Here is a 10,338-nt window from a genome sequence, read left to right as displayed (position 1 = left end):
GTCTTTTATATATTTTGAGCACTACTCAGTAACAACAATGCATAGTATTAGCTACTATTTAGCCCAAATTTGGAAAGACAAATGATATCATCCAATAACATTTTCTAGTTGTAAATTGGGGATATTTGAAGTCAAACATACTTATATGGAGAAATTATACCTTGGAATGGTTTTTGCAAAAAAGAAATTTAGGCACTATATTCTCTATGAGAAGGTGGTATTTATTACGAAGGCCCCTTGTTTGATGAGCAAGTTGCAGCTACCTGACTGTTTAGCAAAGTGGTGAATCACTTTGCAAGATTTTGATTATGAGATTAGGAGTAAGCCATCAAAGCTACAGGGTATTGTGGAATGTCTTGTGGATTTCGAGGAGCCAAAGGAAATTCTAGCTAAAGGAAGTGGCATTGAAGGTTTATTCAAAATTGATACAGCTTCCATCCCTTCCTGGTATGCAGTTATAATGCATTATCTATCTATAGGGGGATTTGGGGCTGCTCTATCAAAGTCTGAGAAGAGAAAGATTAGATAGTAATAAGCACTACACTTTTCGATTATAGTGGGTGTCTTATATCAAAAAGACATGGACGAGATTTATCACCGATGTGTAGTACCTGATAAGGTACCATTTATTCTTGAAGAGTGCCATGATTTAGCATGTGGGGGACATTTTGTTGGATGGCTTACTACCCATAAAGCTCTCCATGCTGGATATTGGTGGCCATTGATTTTCTAGGATGCTTTCAGTTATGTTAAGCACTGTGATGTTTGTCAAAGATATTATGCCAAGGAGAATGGTAAGCAGTCGTTGAATCCTATTTTAGTTACATTACCCTTCAAAAAATGGGGTTTTGATTTTTTTGGATCAAAATATTCTTCATTGACCATGCAGAAGCGTTATATCACTATAGCGACGTACTACCTTACAAAGTGGTTTGAAGCTCGAGCAGCAATAAAGGATAATGCTAAGCAGAGTGCCTATTTTATTATGGAGCAAATTGTTTGTTGTTTTGGTCAACCTAAGAAGTTGGTGTCTAATCAGGGGACACACTTCCTGAATAAGGTTATAGTAGCTTTGATAGAAGCTCTAAACATTAAACACAATAAAACCACCCCACATAATTCGCAAGCAAATGGTCAAGTAGAGAGTATGAATAAACAACGTGTAGGGATTTTATCCAAGATAGTGTCTGAAAATAAGCGAGATTGGGATAAGAAATTGTATGTGGTAGTTTGGGTTTACAATACAACATTCAAGAGAGAAACAAGACACACCTTGTCCAACCTTGTATATGGGGAAGAGTGTGTCTTACCATTGGAAATAGAGCTGCCCACTATGCAATTTGCTCTCAATCATTCATTTTGCGAGAGGCAAAAGCAATGCAATAAAGATTTTTTTCTCTTGCATATCTTGATGAAATTCGATTGCAAGCTTTATTACATGAAGACATAGGGAAGAAGAGAATGAAAGTGCTTCACAATCTTTGGGCTAAGAAATATAAATTTTTGTAGTGTCAATTGGTGATGTACTACGATACTCTTCGGGAGCTATTTCTTGGTAAACTAGAAACCAAATGGGATGGATCATAGGAAATTGTCCGCATAGAAAAGAATGGCTCTATAGCTCTTTTAGAAAATTTGCAGGGGGTAGAGTTTAAAAATAATGTTAACTTTAATCAACTGAAGCCTTACTACATGTAAGGATTGACGTCACTTGGTGCTTGTGTAGGTCCTGCACGATTCAGCTTTAACTTGTAGTAGGTATCAAGATAGCCAGATGGGAAGAATCATTTTTTATCTTTAGCATCTGTATTTAGAGGAGCATTACTACCAAGGTCGAGTGATCTCGTGGAGTAAAGGTTATCAAGTTATTAAGTGGTAAGACGAATCTTTCACATGAGATATTAATATCTATTTCCACCATTGTCAAAGGATTCTTACAAGTATTCCTATCAAAGTTAGTAAGGAAGGAGGGATTGTACCTATCATATATCCTCTCTCTTGGCTACTTAACTTTGATTATCATAATTATGAGTGAGCTAATCACTGTGGTGTGGCCTATCAGTGAAGACTAGGTCTATACTTTGTATTTTGATGGAGCTTAAGAGGGCCTGCCAATAAACATGCAAACATTGGTATGGCCATCAAACATCCCTTGACGTATAGTTGTAAAGAAAATGAGAGTATATTTCAGGTACTCTTTTACTAATAATATATCAAAATACATGGCCTTGATCATGGGGTTGAATATAGTCGAATGTGGTGGTATCCGCAGGCTATTGGTGAAAGGTGACTTACAATTAGTGATCAACCAGTTGAATGGAACCTATAGTGTGTAGGATCTGTAATATTTCCACTCAATAAAATTTAGTTGGTTAGTTCGAAAGTTAGTTAGTCAATTAATAAGTCAATAAGACTATTAACTAAAGACTAAGTAAGGTAAAAAATAACTAGCATTAATAGCTAATAATTTTCATTCAATTAAAAATATATTTAAAAAATTTGAGAGTCATAAATCTGACATTTTTCTCAGATTGATAAGGACCTTAGCCACCCTTCACAAAAAGTACAATGTGAACGGGACTTATGTGCCATATTAATCACTGGTATTAATGTGTATAGTTTGAATGGTCCAAAAATATTAGATTCTTGGGAAAAAAAGAAACTATTATATTTTAGATATTATCCTAAAAAGATAGAACTAAAACTCATTTAAAAGAAAATACAAGTGATGTTTTAGTTAGTTTTGGAGATTTTATAAAAAGAGAAATAAAGAAAATTGACTGGCGAAATCATGTGCGCCGCGATCGCAGTCTACAGGCAGTAGACATCACTTCGAACAAAGAAAAGAAGGAGGAGTGAACTAAGAGCTTTCTAATCAAGTCTCTTGAGGTTGTACCCCCCTTTTGGAGCCAATGCAACCATTAGATTTATGATCTAAGCATCAGATCACTAAGTTTTCTAAGAACCCTCCACTCTTGTTCTCAAACTTATCCCCTCCTCTCTAATTCATTATAAATATGAGGCATGGGGAGGTACAAGGGAGCATAAGGAGACCCCGAAAGGTTGCAAGAGAGAGGGAGAGAGAGAGTATACCCCTCCAAGAGATTGTGTGAGAGAGCTTGAGAGAGAGAGAGAGAGAGAGAGAGAGAGAGAGAGAGAGAGAGAGAGAGAGAGAGAGAGAAGAGTTACCCTGAGAGGCTGCACAATTTCCCTCTATCTCAATCCTCGATTTAACCATCTTCTCTTTTACTCTCCCATCTCGAATCTATTCCACCTTCTTAATCTCTTGAGTCTACTTGCAATCGATGGCCTCCAAGTAAAGAATGTCACGTGTAGATGACAATCCTACAATAAGCAACAGAGCTCCGGGCGAAGGCATCACTATCAATCCAATTGCAGTGCCGGTCATAAATAATGTATTTTCAAATTGATAGATGCTTGTCTTAATGCTCACAAGAGATACATTAGGCTCCGTACCTTGTGGTGCTAGAATAGGTCATTGAAAAGGATAAATTGCATCTCAGATATTCAAAGATGAAGTTTGTGAAGTGCTTGTATCAAAGGGAGTTAAATTGCACCTAGTTGCTATGTGATGAATCCATGCATAACATAAGCAACATATGGGACACTAAAGTATTGAGCATCGATGAGTCTTTGATTAATCTTTACCGAGAATAATATTGTTTAAAGTTTGCAAATGCATATACATGGTACATACATGGGAGAGATTATGTAAACTTTACATTGATGACATGCGACTCCTTGCCTTAGGAGAAAGGAAGATAAAGCCAAGAAAAAATGTTGCACAGTAGAAAAATGCTAAAAGATAATTGTCACTTAGAGAAGAGGCATAACTGCTCTTACTAGATTGATTAATTTGCATTGGAATGATAGGACTTACATCATGTATAGTATTGGAACCTTTAGCATATGCCTTAAGCTAAAGGAGGGAATATTAAGTAAATTCTACTCTTTGGCCCCAAGGGGGAGAGCGAATATGCGATGGAATTATTGTCGGGTCTATTATTGTATTGTTTGGGAAAAATACAATTAGTTTTGTTGGTTGATTGAACAACACCCTAAATGTTTTTCTTTCAATCAAGGGATTGTTGCATTGTGATTTGGATAAATATTCCAAGGCTTGTGTTGATGGCAAATGCATGGCAGGGGTCTGTAATGACAAGTTGCCATAGGAATAAAGTAATGTTTTTCTAAGAATATGATATTAGGGCTGATTGCTTTGATTGTGCTTGAATTTTAATTGGATTAATTAAGGAAGGATATTTTGCACGCATGGATCATCTCCAAGATCACATCCCGGATTATCCTGAGAGGGCACTACTTGATTCACAAGCCGATGGTCGAGTGGTGAGAAGGCCAACCATGGAAATGGCATCTCACTCCTAGACCACTTGTGGGTCAGGTGGAGCTCTGGACACCCCTTGCCTGTCCAAAATGGAGTTAGAGATCCCCGTGAGCCCAATTTCTAGGACGTTGGAAGATCCTATTCTAGATAAAGGATGGAAATTTCGGTGCCATGAGATTTGGAGTGGGTACTTTTGTTGGACAGAAGGGATACATAATTCTCTTATATGGGCAGGAGACAAAGATTAACTTAAAGATAAGTTAAGGAACTTGTTTGATAAAAGGACTGCTTTTTTTTTGTGTATGTGTTGTAAATTACATGAATGAACTTTGTGCCCTAAAAGACTTAATTAATGAAGTTGATTTTAAATGTCGCACATAAATGTGGTAGGACCTAATTAGACAGCTAAATATATCAAGGGAAGCAGGTGGATGGAATCCCCCGACGGGTCCTCCTACGGCTGAGTGGTCCCAGAGAACTGGGAGGCTTCTCACAAGGATTTACCGTCAGATGACTTTAGGTATTGTTGAGTTAGAATATTGATTTATGTTGTTTTAGGGGAGCGGAATGGGACTATGCTGTATGGGCAGAGAGGTTGAGCTTCATATCCCTCTCATTTCCCATTCTCCATGAACAAAGTGTAGCATAAATCCACTTCGAATTTGTTGTTCCTATGCAAAGTGGTTCATCTGGAGCTCGATGCTAGCTACTTCCTAGAGACTTGGCTGATAGGAAAGAAACCCTGACTTCAAGTCGGTCCCAAGTGGGAATTGTCGGATACTTCCACTTTGGGGCAGACTCGGGAAGACCTAGATCGCAAACCCTGTGACATTCCTTGCAAGTGCGAGGTGGCACTTTCTATACTCCCCTCCCAATGAGCTGCTAAGATGTGTCCCACAAGTGGACAAGCGGACATGTTACAGTTGGTATCAGAGTGAAACTTCATGATGATACATGATTGATTAATATTCGGTTCATAGACATATCCTAAACAGAAATAACCTAAGTGGTATGGCTTGATTGTCAGGAACCTTCTACATCCACGAATGCTGACATGCAAGAGAAGAAATTTCTTCTCAAGTAAACTAAGGCATCCGAGTTTGATGGAGAAGGGCTAGACGTCACAATAGAAGCGGAGATATGGATTGAGATGATGGATGACTATTTCTCTGCTTTGAGTACTGCCTCCATGAGTCAAGCAATGATTGGAAAACTAAAGTTAGTTGGCCAGGCTCAGTTATGATGGAAGCAATGGTGCAAAGATCAAGGTATTTTTGAAGCCGCTGTTACATGGACTTAGTTGAAAGATACTGTACGTGGACGATACCTTCCACCAACCTACCAGACCTTGAAGATGAATGAATTCTTCAAGCTCAAGCAGCTGGAATTAACATTGGAACCTTACTACTCAAAGTTTGTAATCCTACTAAAATATGCGCCACCTATGGATATTGCACAGCAAGTATCCAAGTTTTGCCATGGCCTGAACACCCCTTTGAATCACCGTCCTGAAGCAATGCATCCAACGGACTTGCAAGATGCATTACTTTGAGCGAATACAATAGTCCAAGAACTTAAATTGGGCAATTGTAGCAAAGATGACTATGGAGATCAGGATAAGAGATGCCATACGTGCGGAGAGATAGGGCACATCCGTAGGAGATGTCCCTACCATCAATGTTTCCATTGTAATGAGCTAGGACACATCCAAGCAGACTGCCCTGATCTAAGTCGAGAAGAAATTAAGCCTCCAAGAAAATGAAGCTACACAGGTGCAGTCAATGGATATATAGACGAATCATATGAAGACGCAGATCTAGAGCCCACTAAACCTTATTAAGAGGACTAAAATTCCTAGAAGCTTAATCGAGATGTGACACAATTGACAATAAATCCTACTCTTGTATATATGGTTAATTCGAATAATATGAGTGCACTACTTGAAACATTAAGAGTAGCGTAGCGGATGCATGGTGGGTCTTAACCCACAGGTCATAAGCCCCATTAGTGCTTGTCTTCCCCAGTTTCTCTCGAGATGAGGACATCTCGATTTCTTTAAGGGGGGGAGGATGTAATATTTCCACACAATAAAAGTTAGTTGGTTAGTTCAAAAGTTAGTTAGTCAATTAATAAGTTAGTAAGTCTACTAACTAAAGACTAACTAAGGTAAAAATTGACTACCATTAATAGCTAATAATTTTCATTCAATTAAAAATATATTTAAAAAATTTGAGAGTCATAAATCTGAATTTTTTCTTGGATTAATAAGGACCGTAGCCACCCTTCACGAAAAGTACAATGCGAACGGGACTTATAAGCCATATTAATCACTAGTATTAATGTGTATAGTTTGAATGGTCAAAAAATATTAGATTCTTGGGGGGGGGAATATTATATTTTAGATATCATCCTAAAAAGATAGAACTAAAAGTCATTTAAAATAAAAGACAAGTCATGTTTTAGTTAGTTTTGGAGATTTTATAAAAAGAGAAATAAAGAAAAGTGACTGGTGAAATCGTGCGCGCCGCGATCACAGTCTATAGGCAGTAGACAACACTTCAAAAAGAGAAAAGAAGAAGGAGTGAACTAAGAGCTTTCTAAGAAAGTGTCTTGGAGTTTTACCCCCCTTTTGGAGCCAATGCAACCATCAGATTTATGATTGGAGCATCAGATCACTGAGTCTTCTAAGAACCCCTCCACTCTTGTTCTCAGAGTTATCCCCTCCTCACTAATTTATTATAAATATGAGGCATGGGGAGGCACAAGGGAGTATAAGGAGACCCTAAAAGGCTGCAAGAGAGAGGGAGAAAGAGAGTATACCCCTCCAAGAGATTGTGAGAGAGAGCTTGAGAGAGAGAGAGAGAGAGAGAGAGAGAGAGAGAGAGAGAGAGAGAGAGAGAGAGAGAGAGAGAGAGAGAGAGAGAGAGAGAGAGAGAGAGAGAGAGAGAGAGAGAGAGAGAGAGAGAGAGAGAGAGAGAGAAGAGTTATCCCGAGAGGTTGCACAATTTCCCTCTATCTCGATCCTCGATTTAACCATCTTCTCTTTCGCTCTCCCATCTCGAATCTATTCCACCTTGTTAATCTCTTGAGTCTACTTGTGGTCGATGGCCTCCAAGCAAAGAATGTTGCGTGTGGATGATAATCCTACAACTAGCAACAGAGCTTCGGGCGAAGGCATCACTATCAATCCAATTGCGGTATTGGTTGTAAGTAATGTATTTTCAAATTGATAGATGCTTGTCTTAATTCTCACAAGAGATACATTAGGCTCCGTACCTTGTGGTGCTAGAATACATCATTGAAAAGGATAAATCGCATCTCAAATATTCAAAAACACAATATTAGTGAGTTTGGGAATCTCCCAATTCCCATTTTTTGAGTACTATAAAGGTGGCACCCGGATAACATGCCAATAAATTTCTCAAAACCATACGATGTAACCTATCATTGAAAAGCGCTTGAAAAATGGAATCTATTGAGCTATAGAGCGCTATCGTGCTGCTGCGCATCCGAGTTGTGGAATCCACCAAAAAGTTTGCGTATGTGACATTTGTTACTTTGTACATACTTAGTCGTTGTGTTTGCATTTTGTTTTGCGTGGGCAATATAGTGGAGAGGGGGTTGGAGCAAGAGGAACTTATCTGTAATGCTCTAGTTGGCATGTATGCCAAGTATGGAAACCTACCAGATAATTAATTATTCCCTTGGAATCTACACATGAAACTGTCTCTTATTTGGGGGAGCTGGGCTTGCTTCAATTCAAAGAGTTAAATTCAGACAAGAGTCCGTGTTCCAACGAGAACCTATGCCAATCAGGTCAAAAGATGTGGAGAAATGCAATGAAAGTTACGTTTTTTGAAAGACCAAATGGCAAAAGCTGGCATACCTGCTGCATCTCTATCAGCAGCACGGAAAGATGTGGATCTAGATGAATTGGAGGTGAAGTTGAGTGAACTCGAAACAGAGCTTCTGGAGATCAACTCCAACAGTGACAGATTGGTGCGCACCTACAGTGAACTTTTGGAATATCAACTGGTGCTACAAAAGGATTGCATGTTTTTTTTCTCTTGCCCATAGTAATGCAACTGCACAGCAGTGAGAGTTAGCAAAGTCCTCTTCATTTTTTGGGGAAGTATCCATGGACAGTCCTCTACTTTTAGAACATGAAATGCAAACGGAGCCATTAAAACAAGCAAGGCTAGGATGCATAACTGGTTTAGTTGCCAAATCTAAGGCTGCAGCCTTCGAGCGGATTCTATTTCGTGCAACACGTGGCAATCTATTTTTCAAACAAGCCCTACGTGGGAGTCGGAAATCTGCTGCTATTGTGAGGGGCCACTTTTCTGTATGAAAAAGTGGCGTGTTGTAGGAAAAAAAGGGGAGGTCCTCATCCTCTAAGCTCGAGGAGAGACAGAAGACACATTCATTGTAGATTTAGCTATTGGTCTAGCAACATGTCAAATCAAAACTGGTACTCCATGCAAATTTGAGAGGCTTGCCAAATACAATCAGAATGCACTTTTTTTAAAAGGTGAACCAAATCGATTCAGTAATTCAGAGCATTGAGGCAGTGAAGATGGCCAAGAAAGCAGGTTGGGGAGTTATGACCAGTCATAGAAGTGGACAGACATCTGAAAAACTCCAATGAGAAGAAAAGCTCTACAAAAGTCAAGGGACTTGATGTGATCGAGGCCGCTGTTGTAGTAGCTACAGAGCCACATTAAGAAGATTCTAAGGCAATTTCAGTATCCATTGACATGAAGCAAATTGACAAAGTAAAGGATTTGAATGATAATTTAGTGGGCTTGGAGGCAGAGCAAATTATAAAGAAAGTCTACAAGGACTGCTATTAGACAGAGGCTGAAAGGGATGCTTTACAAGCTGCGATGCAAACTGCAATTAAGCCTGTAAAAAAGAAAGGAGAAGGAGTTTGAGCCGTTGATGCAAAGGCCTTACATAATTGTATATTTCCACTCTGTGATAGCATTACAAATGCAGCCAGATCTAGGTTGGATGAAGCGACTTCAGCAAATATTGGGCCGTAAACATAGAAAGAATTTGCTTGCAATTTATGTTCTCCATCCTATAGCAGGTTTGAAGGCCACAGTTCTGGGATTACAGCTGTTTGTAGAGCCAGAGGTTTAGAGAATGGTGGTTTATGTGGAAAGACTCCTTCAATTGTTCAAGTATGTGCCCAGGGAGTAGCTTATAATCCCAGACTTCATTTTCTAGCATGATCTTGAGGTGAATGGTAAAAAGGGCATTGTTATGGACCCCAGAATCAGATACATCACTAACAGGCCTTTTGCAAGCTCACACTAGCATTCCATTACTTTTTGTCCTTGCCTTTCTGTACTCAGCAACAAGGGAATTGGCATGATCGTGATATGTAGATATCAGTTATTCTTTGATTATTGGAACCGGTGGTGCTTGAATTCAATAGCTCTTCAGGTTGTGAACAACAGGCTTATTGAACAGGCTTCTTCTTGTTCATTACATCACTTTGACATTATGTATATGCGTGGTCTTGGACACACTTAAGCATCTTCTTAGCAAGACTCATTGTTCGAAGCTTTAATTGAGACTAAGCTACACTACGCAGACTGGAATTGGTCTTCTTCTTTTGGGAAATATCTCAGATGCATGTTAAATCAACAATCTTTGCGTTCAATATGAAGAGTCTGGAGTTTACTATTGCATAGCTTGATCTCACTTGATTGATCTTCTATCTTGGAATTTCTCAAGAACCTCTGTGGTCGTGACTTTGCTTTCAAAAACCCTTTGACATATTTGGTGAAAGAGGAGTATTTTCTTGAGGACTTTGGGATGGCTACACGACGGCTACATGGCGGTCATTCCAAGAGTGGGTGTACATGTTAACTGCTTCAGAATTGATACGAGAATTTGAAGAGAGGTATAGTCAGCTTGATGCTATTGAACAAAGAGCATTGGATGTTGAAAAAGTTGAGCTT

At 39.0% G+C, this 10,338-nt stretch overlaps 1 pseudogene; it reads left to right on the top strand.

Moving 5' to 3' along the window:
* The first annotated feature begins 2,222 nt into the window (after nucleotides 1–2,222).
* On the top strand, nucleotides 2,223–9,511 carry LOC148018355 (V-type proton ATPase subunit a3 pseudogene; annotated as a pseudogene).
* Nucleotides 9,512–10,338: the final 827 nt, after the last annotated feature.

This window comes from Lygodium microphyllum, chromosome 21 (genome assembly GCF_053477565.2).
Source record: "Lygodium microphyllum isolate KBCC chromosome 21, Lygodium_microphyllum_v1.1.10, whole genome shotgun sequence".
NCBI classification, from domain to species: Eukaryota; Viridiplantae; Streptophyta; class Polypodiopsida; order Schizaeales; family Lygodiaceae; genus Lygodium; species Lygodium microphyllum.
Note: the sequence above shows the minus strand (reverse complement) of the source record. Positions and strands in the feature narration are given on the sequence as shown.